Raw genomic sequence first — 12512 nt, 5'->3', positions numbered from 1 at the left:
CCACGTTTGGTTCCGGTTTGTGAGAAAATTATGGTTCAGACTGCTTCGCGGATGGATGGGGGTTGGTATTGTATGGATTTTGCGGTTCGGACAGCTGCGTCCGGACGGAAACTATTGATTTGAGGGTCAGCGCTAGAGATGCTCTTCTATACCTATTTTTATATTAATAAAGGGATTAGTGCTTCTGCCCGTTCGTCATAGAGTTTTGCAGAAAACCCTTTTATTTTCAAGTAATTAACCCACAGTCCACCTTTAATACACATAAAACAAATTGTTTTTCCCGTTTTTGGGCATACCTGGGCATACCTAGCCAAACGGGCTGGCCCGGCATGGCCCGGCCCGACCTGTCGTAATCGTGCCTAGCCCCGCATGGCCCGCCAGGGCACGATTATTATACGGTCCATGCCTTGTCGGCCCACGTGATGCGCCTCGAGGCCCAGACATGGCCTAATTAGTAAATGGGCCGGCCGGTTGGCCCATTTAGCATGTTGGGCTGTATATTTTTAGCCTGTTTGGCTGATTTTTAGGCCTATTGGGCTATATTTTAGGTATACACAGATAAAAAAATTCTAAAATTTTTATATAAAAAAAACGGACCGTGATGTGCCAGCCCGCGTGCCCAGGCTCCAGGCCCAGGCATGCCCGAGGCGTGCCGCGTGCCGGGCACGGCCCGTTTAGCTCGTGCCGTGCCGGCGTGCTCGCCAGTTTGGCCACCTATACTATTGGGGTCCTGAGTCATGATTATTGGGTTAGGGGCAATGCCGTATTTTTTCTTTCATTACAATGCACGAGCTCTTTGCTAGTATATAGCAAACTGGGCACACATCATAATAGAAGAAGTTCTCGTGGTATTCTTTGTCAAAAAAAGACATTCTCCTGGGTCATCAAAGCCCCATAACATCACATACAAATTTCGAATTTATCCGCATGCAGTAAAGTAATTAGTTTTCTTTTTGATGAATTCAAAATGCTATAATTTTTGCATGGAGTGTTGATATTGTGATATGTTTCCACTGTTAGATTTCTCACACTATCACCATGCATTCTTCATATATATGCTACTCTTTCATAGAATGCACATGCACTACATATTACTGAATATTTGTTACTACAAAAACTCATACAATCTTGTCAAAGTATATTAATTACTACTAGCAATCCTCAAACTCACGCACCAACACATCACACATGAATTGTACATATAAACCCTGAAGAACTCATAGTCACATGAAGGTGGCCACGTCGCCTTTAATTCACCATGAACAGAACTCATGCCACCGCCTGTTATTTTCATGCCCCGCCAGGGGCATTTTCGTCATTTCGCATCCAGGCGTATAAAAGGCAGCCTCCCCCGTGGAGAAGACCTAGCCGCCGCCTCCCGTCCCACTCGCCTCCCCCTCCTTGTCGCCCTCCTCTCTCTCTCCCCATCGTGCTGGCCGGTTTCGGCCAGCTCCGGCCCGCGCATCTCCCCCGCGACCCCCGCCTCCTCTCCTGCCGCCGCCGTCGGAGAAGCTCGCAGCCGATGCCGGTGACCTAGCCCGCGCGTCTCCCCCGTGACCCCCGCCTCCTCTCCTGCCGCCGCCGCCACCGGAGAAGCTCTCCTTCGCGCCCACATGTCTAGGATTCGGCGGGATCCGGGATGAGGAGGGGTGGATGAGACGGGGGAGGAGGAGGAGGAGAGAGTGGGGGGTCTGGGGAGGAATATCCCCGCCGCCTCCTCCGCTCCTGCCTCCACAAGTCGAGGGGGATGGGGCTGCTCGGGCTCAGCCTGTGGGATGTCGACCGGACTGACAGCGATGGAGGAGAAGGGTCGGGCAGGTGCGTGCAGGCGGGAGAAGCTGGGGGCGCTCGTCGGTTGGGGAGATGGCGACCACCTGAGCTTCTCCGATTGACCTAGACAGGGCCACGACAGCATAAGCAAGGGGTGGGGGCGAGCAACCCTCTGAAGCCACGCATGTCTACAGGTAGCAGCCGTGCCCCTCCTCCTCTCCAATCAGTGATGCCCATCTGCGTCCTTGATTTTCCAGTTGTCTGATAATCTAATTTTGATTCTCATATTCTGGTTACTTGTGGAGAGTAGAAGAAGAATTTTGAGAATGAGATTGATAAAGATGAACAAGGTGAACTCTCTCTCTTAAATACAGTCACGCTTGATGTTTGAATTTTCTGTGTAAGAGAGCATGTGACATGATTTTGTATTTCTATTACCCACTGACAAACGCTAAATTTGTAAACGAAGGTTTCAAAAGTGTTGTGTTTTAATCTTGTAGTCTGACAGAGCAGTACATGATGTTGGTCATGCGAACAGAGGATGTTCTTCATACCTCTGTATGAGCTAGCTGTCATAATTGTACATCCACCCTCCGTTTTCCCATTTAGGCCTGTTTATTCGCGAGTTAGGTTTCGAAGAAAAAAAAAACGATTTAGGAAATTAGTAATCAGCCATTACCATTCATTTCGTCAGAAAACATATGTGTTTTAAATATCTGCATGCCGCATACAATAGACTTTATAATAGATAGTGTTTTTTAACTTCTCATTATAGCCTCAAGTCGGCTAAGAAAAGTGATTATGCATGTCTTACAAACAAATTGACATTAGTCTTGTGGGTACAAGATACGCCCTACCATAGATATTACCTGCTTCATATGCAGTAGAGTTACTAAACTCTGAGCTCCTGGATAGTATAAACGGATGCTTGATTGGTACATCTGCACATTGTCCTGTGTACTCATTCTAAACAGACCAAATTCAGGAATCTAACGATGCTTTATAGTTAATCCTCTCAAATTAAATACAGTGCAATCAAACAATTTAATAGCTTGGATGTTTGTTTCCAGGAAGTAACGGTCAAGGAAGAAGAGTTAGATGCCTCTGAAGATGTCGATGGTAAACATATGTTTCAGTTTTGATATTATACACGTTGTCACGCTAACTTTTGAACCCTTCTTAATTGTCACATATGTACAGACCAGCCCCTTTGTCACAAGCATGGCAGCCTGCTCAACTATCTCCACTGCCTGCATACAGCTGTTTCAGAACATCGCCGATCAACCCAGGTTTATGTTTCCTTTCCAAGGGCGTTCAAATATAATTACCATCCATCGATTCCAGATGTTACCAGTATTGAGTGTGTGCCTTATTAGTTTGTTCTTTATTACAGAGTTCGGTTGTAGAAGAACGAAACGAAGCACACATTAGGAAGTCATGCTCTTTCCAACAACAACAACAAAAGTAAGTGATGATTCATGTTTATCTCTGATATGGTTGTTTCCCTCCATAATAAAGTATATGGGAATCTGGGCTTGCATATTAATATAGCTTCAGATGCTTTGTTTTGGGAAGTTGATAGAAATCAGTGGTTGTGCTTAAGCTTCCGTTCTTTATTTACCTTCTAGGAATAAATTCAAATGATTAGTATATGCATAACAGTGTAATGCAAGTGATAGCCGTGGTAAGGCCCAAGTGAGTAGCACTTCTCCGACCGATTTGGTTACCAATTTAGTTGTTGAGGCTTTCCTTCATGTGAGGTGATTTGTGGCTTTTGTTTCTACGATTAGGCACATATAAGAGAACTTGACGAAGAAGTGAAGCTCCTCAAGAACCTTTCGCACCCCAATATTGTGGTTAGTAGATGAAAGATCGATTACATTTTAGATACTCTATACTTGACTGCTAGACTGCAGTTGTTTGATCTACTTCCTGTGATTTGAGAAGAGGTACCTCGGGACTGTCCATGAGGAAGACACACTGAATATCCTGCTGGAGTTTGTGCCTGGAGGGTCTATCCAGTCACTTCTTGGAAAACTCGGTTCATTCCTGGAGGCAGTAAGTAACCATCAATCATGCGGTTTTCTGTGATTTGACTCGCAGAAGAGAAACTGATTCGTTGCGTATTTTGATCAGGTCATTAGGAAGTATACTAGGGTATAATAGTAAAACTCTTGCTTCTTTGCCCATAATAGAAAATAAGCCAATTTTTTTATCACCTTAACTTGTCGATGGCATACCATCCTATCAAAAACCCTCAATAATGTCCAAGTCTTTTTTTACCAGCTCTGAGATATTACAGTGATGTCCCACAATTAAGATTATTACTGTGAAAATAACTAATCTCATGTACTTTGGTACAGCCTTCACATAAGAAGCTGTACACTAGAGGGAAGAACATGATGTGTGTGTGTTGGTGTGTGTGTGTGTGTGTGTGGGGGGGGGGGGGGGTGGTAAACCCCTGGCATCTCTTCTAATAAATATTTAATGTGGTGCATCTCTTCTAATAATCTTAGCCGACCTGGTTTACTTGTTTTGATACGATTGTTCCATGGAATCCCAGGGTCTGATGAAGCAAGTGCAGGACACCTCAGGTACCCTGATCCGACCTCACCACACACCTCGAGCCGGCCCCTCACGATTCTTACAATGTTATTTCTTCTTCTTCTCTAGAACCGCCTATGTTTGTGACAGTGCACTGGGGCTCAAGCGACAATGAGCAGGTTGGTGCTTTGAGTGTTTTGCCTTGCGATGTTCCGCTTGTTCTTGTTTCTTAATTTTTAGTCAGCTTACTTTGGTAAGCTCCCCTTATGGCAGGTGGGAGGATCGTTCAGCTAAGCAAGTGCAGTATGACGGTGATCTCTGAACAGTTGCAAGGAGGCTAATAACATGTTAGCTCCTCTTAATATCTTGGTTGATGCCATCTGTCAGATTTAGCCCACCGAGTCCCTATTTTGCATTTACTTTGCTTCTCTAAAGTTCTCTTCGTGCTGCAAGAAAGACGCGAGGGTTAGTTGCATTCCTGCTGCCTTGCTTGAGATGAATCCATTTGGTTCTTTTGCCTTTAAATTCTATAACACACCATCGTATCTATTGGTAGGTGTCATTCTGCTTCTCCTTGCATGTCTATTTGTGCGTTTGGGTTGCAGATCAGGTTACTAACACATGGGATCGTACAATTATTCTATTACTCAGGGCCCACCATGGTGGTCATTATATCCCTGGGTTAAGCAAGCTGAGCATGTTATGCAAGCTATCGTGTGAAATGCGCATGCATCACTGCCTAAAAAAGGGTCCAGACAGCAACGACAAGTGCTTACTATGCTCCATTAAAGCAGCTAAGAAGATAATTTAGTTTGGGTGAATTTATTAATTTATTAATTAGCTTGAAGAAGGAAAATATTTCAGAACAGTGTCGTCATAGAGTTATGTTCAGTTTGGTGCTTTGGGTCATTCTGGATAAGTGATTGGATAGCGGTTGCTGTTTACTCGCAAGGGATGGATTGGTGCAAGTGAGTTTATGAAAGCCTACTTGAACTGTTTGTGGAAGTAGTTGTATGAACATGTTGCGTGCAACTGAACTGATCTGATTGCTTATCTTTGGAAATCTTCACATGATGTGTTGTGCATTGGTCTGCATTATATTACTCTTGTATTTTTATTTCTCTTTTATGATAATTTAAGGTGAAAACATAGTATTTATAATTGTGACATGGACTACAGACTTTTCCTAAGTTTTTAGGTGTGATGGTGCTGGTGTGACCACAGATTTATATGTCTGGATTAAGTTGATAGGCCTGCTGTGTTTCAGGCGTGGTGTTCTTCCTTCAATAAATTGGCAGATGCTTGCTTCTGTTAATTAAAGCTTCAGTCTTAGGAGGTACTGCCCTGTGCTTGAATGCAGTTGTCTTTGTTTAGACAGCAGCCGAGCCCAGTCAACAATTATTAGTAGTAGTTACGAGATAAGGTAGAGGAGGCATATAGGGCCAGCCGTCGTATATGCAATGCATGAAAGCCGTTGTTGATTCCATTCAAGTAACGAATAAATAGTAGTTGCTAATTCTATTCATAGTGATTACAACCATAGGTAAACGTATGCTTCTAACTTTCATATGCATGCTTCCCAGTGTACATACGTGCGAGTTCATCTTCGCCCTAGATGCCTGTGGCTTCTCTCTTTTGGTGCAGTTTACAAATAGAATGCTAAGGCAAGTTTAATTTCTAATGTGCATGTAAATCCTTGAGATTTTTGGTGTTTATGAAGATCCAATAAACAAAGAGTTGAATGATATGAAAGGGGAAATAGACAGAAGAGTGAAAAATATGTGGTTGCAGTGCTGATGAATTTTAGGATCTGAAGCTACTGCTTATGGATACCAATATTACATTAGCATTTGGTATTTAGATCTGCTTGTTTTTACCTCTTTGCCTATAAGCTCTATAGGGAAACATTTATTCTCTGTTTGGACTTTGATTTCTGAATTTGGTTCCTTGCTGAAGAAATAGCTGAAGCTTTGCTTTCTTAAAAAAAGTAAAGCTTTGCTGCTGCACACTATTTTCTTGCCTTTCCTTGAAGATGATTATACAGATTAGTTGCCAGCTTTATCTCTCTACGATTTGTGCCTTGGTTGCCAGGTTATCTCATATGAAGCCATGAACTGAACCTAACATTAACTAGAAATATAAACCATTGTATATGAAGATACTATCTGAGTACGTACTTGCATGTTCTTTAGATCTACTACATATGATTTATTACGTATAAATATGCCATGTAAGTATCTACTTTTAGATCATTATTGCTCGCACATAAAATGGTTCCAGTATCTGGTTTGATTTTGTTTTTATGTGTGCACAGATCCTGTCATGGAGATGGTTGACATTACAGACAAGTTCATACTCATGTTCATTAAGCTGTAGCTCCCACCACCAGTTTTTCTGCTGCAAAGTTGGACAATGGTTTGCAGTTACAATCAAGTTCCGTACCAGCATGCGGCATCGGTGACATGATGCCGAAACAATGGCACTATCGCGGATTTTTGGTATATATCTATTTCCATAGAAGATGCATGTATGTTGCAGCGGCTCGAGTTATCAGATGCATGGAGACTGTGCGTGGCAAGGTTCTCAAGGACTATAGTTACAATGAACCGAAACAAACAAAGGAAAGAGGACCGTATCTAATTGGTTTGTTAAGAGAGAAAGAAAGGGAGATCAAAGAACATAATTCAAAGATCAGAGAGCTTAGCAAAGGCTTTGCACACTATATGTATCAAGTCAAAAACACTTTTGACGGGATTTATCGCATAGCTAAAGACGGTGTATGCTCAACCAGTTCTACAAACGACAATGACCGTGGCAAAACTGCTGCTTTGTTTCAAGACAACAAATTTGTCGATGTGCAGAATAAACTTGCTCATCTTGACCAATTGATGACTCTATGCAGCTGATTTGAAACACAGGGTTTTATCTGTTTTAAAGAGAGTGTACTTCCATAGCCTATGTATCTTTGAAAAATGCGGATGCTACCCGCTACAACAATAAATGCAACGATTTAAGTGCCAATTATTCATGCGCCTCTCTTGTCCCGTTGATGAACTTTGAACTAATACACTACCCATCTATATATCTATGTATTTGTTACTATAGTGATGGCACAGGTAAATTAAACCATCTGTTGAGTTCTCCACTCCATGCTATGTTAGATCCATGTGATATATCTATGCCAACTGCGTTCACTCCCTGTTGTTTAACACAAATATTTTCTTATGTTCGGGTGACAAGCTTTGTGCTTTTGTGGCCAATATAGATAAGAAATTCCCATTTATATTGCTCCGTATATGATCGTTAATTAATATACACTATTTGTAATACAATCCACATTCCATTAACTTCCATCTACATCTCCTACTTACTCACTACTATACTTGGCCATCTATACCGGGCTGCCCATGGCCAGGACTACTCACTACCATCATCGCTTCTAATTCGCTTCTTGCACCATTGGCGCAACCGGGTCATCTAGTTACTACAAACGCTGGTGGAGCTCCTCCTCTCCGCGACAGTCAAGTAGGCCTCCGAGCAATCCACGACGCGCAGGGGCTCTTGACGGGACGATCCGACCGGCAGCGGGAGTTCCGCCGTTGCTTCTTTCGGGCAGCTCCGGGGCGCGTGATGGTCCAGGTCTTCTCCTGGGAAGCGGAGGATGTCCGCCATTGCCATGGAAGCAAAGAGACGCAGGTTGAAGAACGACATCGTGGAAAAATTGGCTACTTGGCTTTGAGGCCCTCGTTTCTTGCACAATGTCAATTGATACGGTGCCGATCGATCGAGCCTGTCGTCATATATATAGTCTCGGCAGTGCTGGGCATACGGGAATCCGAACTCAGAAAGGGAGAACAACCGAACGATCAAAACCAACATGATCCGGATCTGATCTGAACTCCGAATTCGAAACAAATCACGAGGCGGTTCGAACGGAGGCCAGGCCCAGGCGTCAGGCGAGTGGAGAAACAAACGCGAACGAATAATTGCATGTCCCCCACGTTAGGATTATCTCTCCTCTCGCATCGGGCTGGGGCTCTCATGGCGGCTGAAAGTTCCAATTCGGCTGCTGGTGATCAGAGTGTTCCTGCAGTAATTATTTGCGATACTGATGATCAAAACGTATGATGAGGATTGTGATATGGAGTCTGATCATGTTCATGATCGAGAGGTTGCGTGAGATGAGACCAAGCTAGAGAGTAGGCTCCTGATTGTAAAGCTAACATAGGTTTGCTGCGGCTGCTGCTACAGCCGGGTCTCGTATTCAATGCTATGATGCATATATGTCTGATGTGGAGCCAAAACTTTTTTGCCTGGTGGATTCAAGACTGGTTCTCATGCAGATGGCGGCAAGTACTCTTCAGCTGCTGCTCTCCCACAACGATCCGCTGCTCCTTGTGCTGAATCTGCTAAAGGTAACATGGTGCAGACTGAATTTGTTTGGGAAGTCTTTGAGGAGCGACCAGAGATTCTTTGTTGTTCAAGGACGAGGTACCTCCGCAAGATGTTACTTTGCGCTGCTGGGTAACCATGATCCTGCAAACTTAATTTGTGGGAGAGAATCACCATCCGAAGTCGCCTGCTATTCTAAAGGACGGCACTTCTTCATCCAAAATATTTTGGCGGGCTCCTTCCAGGAGCGCGGTCGAGCCCAAGAAAAGGCCCAAGACAGTGCAAGCAAGTGAGAAGAGCTTTTTAGGAGGAGGGAAGAACTTGCCCGTGATGCCAAAAAACAATGATGTATGATCGGCGGTCTCCCCGGGCGCAACAAGTCTTCTAGACTGGAATTTTTGGGGCATTGGCAACACCCAAACAATTTTTTAAGAGCTACGCAAACTCGCGTTAAAGTTTGCCGCTAAAGTTATTTGTATTGTAGAAACTCAAATCAGTAGAGAGAGAGTTGAAAAGTTAGCAAATGCTTTAGCTTATGATTGCGCTTATGATGTTGATCCCACTGGTCACTACTGGAAAAATTGATGTTACCAAGTTTTTTTGTATTTGCCGAGTACGAGAACACGGGATCACGGCAAAAGGAAGGTTAGCCGAGCGTGGCTCTCGGCAAACAATAAGATATGATACATGGGAAGCTTTGCTGAACCCTGCCCGTTTAATACTCGGCAAACATAAAGCAATTCGGCTTATGCACAATATGCCGAGAGCCCGGTAGAAGGCACCCGGCAAATAGGGGCCACATCGCACGGCCGTTTGCAGCTGACGGACCCGTGACGGTGGGCAGCTTTAGCCAAGAGCCTCGACTATTGAGTAACGTGATTGTATTGGATATATAGGATAGACTAGCTAGGAAAGTATTCTGGCTTGTCTTGTATTTTAAGTAGATCATGTACTCCTATATATATATACTCACGAGGCTCAAGTAATATAATATCTATTCCACCAATCCTCTCTCTCCCGTTTAACATGGTATCAGCCTAATCGATCCTAAACCCTAGCCGCCGATGCTTCCGCACCCGCGGCCGCCCCCGGGGCGGCCGGTCTACATGACCGCCGCCGGGGGCCGCGCCGCCCATACCTAGGGTTCATCCGCCGGTCGTGTTGACGGGCTGCCCTAGAGAGTCTTTTCCCCGAGCCCTTGCTTCGGGTTTCTCTCTCGCCGGTCGCTTTGATCGGCGTCTACTTTTTGCTTTTCCGATTTATGTGATCAGGTTTGCGTCACCCACCCGTCGCCAGCGTCCCCGTGTGCCTCTACTATGACACCGTCGCGCCCGACCGGCTCCTTCATCGACCCGGCGGCCTCGCGCGACAGGCGGCCCCTCACGGCCGTCGTCTGCGCGCCGGCCCGCCCGTCGATCTACGTCGACCGTCTCCGCCCTCTTCGACCGGGATACCTGCATCGCCTCCACCCGGCGGCCTCGCGCCATGCGGCGGCCAATCATAGCCGCCGCTCGCGCGCCGGCCCGCCAATCGATCCACGCCACCCGCCTTCGCCTCGTCTGCACGACGGCCCTGCGGGTTGCCTCGTCGGCCTCGTCCCTGTTGCATTGGGCCGGCTGCGTCAGGCCCGTCAGCTGCCTCGAGCTCGGGCGTCGCTGCTTCGTTGGTCGCTCGGGCCTCGCTGCCCGGGCGCCGGCGCTGCTTTGGTGGCCCGGGTGCCGGTGCTGACGCGCTCATCCGGACGTTGTCCCATGCCAGGCCATCATCGCCGACTTCATCTTGGACTCCGCCGCCACCGGGTGGCGTCCCCGACCTCGCGCGCGATCGGATTGATCACCCGCCCGCTGCCGCGAACCGCATCATCTACACCGTGCGACCGACCTGGCCAGTTGATTGTGCGCGCCTTCGCAGGCCCCGTGAAGATCGTCCCGAGTTTAGCGCGCCCCTCCACCGATCGAGCAACGGGCTGCCGTTGCGTCGCCCCGTCGGGCCGCAGCACCGCTGCCCCGTGGTTCTTTTCCTAGCTGCATCGACCTGCGTCACCACTGCGTCGCCCCTTCGGGCCGTCGTGTCACGGCCCGTGGTCCCCCGCCGCCCCGAGGCCGTCCGCTCTAGGCCGCCCTATGGCTGCACCGACCCTCGCGCCGCCGCTGTGTCGCCCCATCCGGCCTAGCCAGCGTGGCACGCGGTCCACGCCGCCGTCCCCGCAGCTGCACCAACTCGCGAATCGCCGTTGCGTCGCCTCTTCGGGCCACAGCGTTGCGGCCCGCGGTCCCCGCCGCCGCCCCGAGGTTTTCCCGCCGTTGCCCCGACCCGCCTGCCGCCGCTGTGTCACCCCTTCAGGCCCTAGCGCCGCGGCCCGCGGTCCACTTCGCCATCCCCGCGCGTCGACTTCCCGTGGTATGCGCCGCGCCGTCTCCCTTGGCGCGGGAACACCACCATCCGTGTCGGTCTTCGTCACGCTGTCAGGGTTCTTCGCCTACTTCGAGCTTTGCCGCCGCGCTCCTAACCTAGCCACTGCTCTTCTTCGCCCGCCGCCGCCGCTATCCCCGTAGCCACCGCAGCCGCCCGTCCAACCCCTTCGTCTTCGTCCGGCACCAGCCCCTCGCCAGCATCGCCACAATCTACCCCGACCGCTTCATCTCTGACAACCGTGGGCGACATTGGCCCCGTGCCGATTGGTCCGCAACCGTCATCGAATCTTTTTTCTGTTGGCATCTCCGACTTCTCCGACATGGCGTACAACTTGTGCAGGTCCCTCATCAACGCATGCCCAGTGTTGGCAACACCGATGCGTGCCTTCATCCATGACGTATCCCCGGTCCTGGCAAGCCTGGTGTGGCGCTTCGTCAACTACTTCATCTTTGTCCGTCTACGCATGCTCGGCGCTGGCAACACCGACGCGTGCCTTCATCTATGACGTCTCCCCGGGTTTGGCAAACCCTGTGCGATGCCTCGTCAACACCATCTTTTTCCCGGCGCACCACTACTTCCACATCACTGCGCACATGCTAAATCGGCACCCCCATGCGCCCGCGGCTCCACGGCGACTTCCTCGATCCTGGCTACCCCGACTCGACATCGACCACGACATTCTTCGCAAGGCAACCTCGACCACGACTACACCACCTACGCTCTCGGCTACATCGACAAACAGCACAAAGGGCTACCTCCTTGCTTGAGCAACCTCGTGGGGTTTCCACTCCAGCCACGACTTCCGTGATGCATCGACTATTACGACTGTGTGTGTGTGTGTGGGGGGGGTGTCCGTCGGCTTGCCTTCGGATTCTTCTCCAGTCTCGCCATCTGCGTCGCAACCGTTGTGACTGCGGGGGGATGTTGAGTAACATGATTGTATTGGATACATAGGATAGACTAGGAAAGTATTCTGGCTTGTATTGTACTCCAAGTAGATCATGTACTCCTATATATATGCCCACGAGGCTCAAGCAATACAACATATATTCCACCAATCCTCTCTCTCCCGTTTAACACGGACGAAAGATACACGTCAATCTATGAGGTCTTTAAACCAGCCAAACCCTAGCGGCAGCTCCCATTGCATTCTCGATCGGGGGCAGGCCCCCGCTCGTCCCCGCGTGGTTCCGCCACCGCCACCGCCGCCGTGGTTCTACTCGGCAAAGACGTCCTTTGCCAAGATTTGCAACCAACAACTCGGCAAATAATTGGGGCAACATGTCTCACTTAGGGGAACATTTTTATCTGGAGCTCACTCTGGTGTTCTGCCCAGCTTATCTTGTAGGACGCCAACTTCATCTATCCAGCAAAGGTAAATGATCTTTGGA

The 12512-nt window shown here is 48.2% G+C and overlaps 1 long non-coding RNA gene across 1 annotated transcript; it reads left to right on the top strand.

Annotated features, from left to right (window-relative positions):
• Positions 1-1817: 1817 nt before the first annotated feature.
• Positions 1818-2870, top strand: LOC123184592 (uncharacterized). The gene is made up of 3 exons (XR_006492996.1): positions 1818-1964; positions 2081-2120; positions 2841-2870. It is a non-coding gene; the product is annotated as an uncharacterized lncRNA (long non-coding RNA).
• The last annotated feature ends 9642 nt before the right edge of the window (positions 2871-12512 follow it).

The sequence above is a fragment of the Triticum aestivum genome, chromosome 2A, assembly GCF_018294505.1.
Source record: "Triticum aestivum cultivar Chinese Spring chromosome 2A, IWGSC CS RefSeq v2.1, whole genome shotgun sequence".
Taxonomy (NCBI): domain Eukaryota; kingdom Viridiplantae; phylum Streptophyta; class Magnoliopsida; order Poales; family Poaceae; genus Triticum; species Triticum aestivum.
This window is presented reverse-complemented; position numbering and strand designations above follow the sequence as displayed.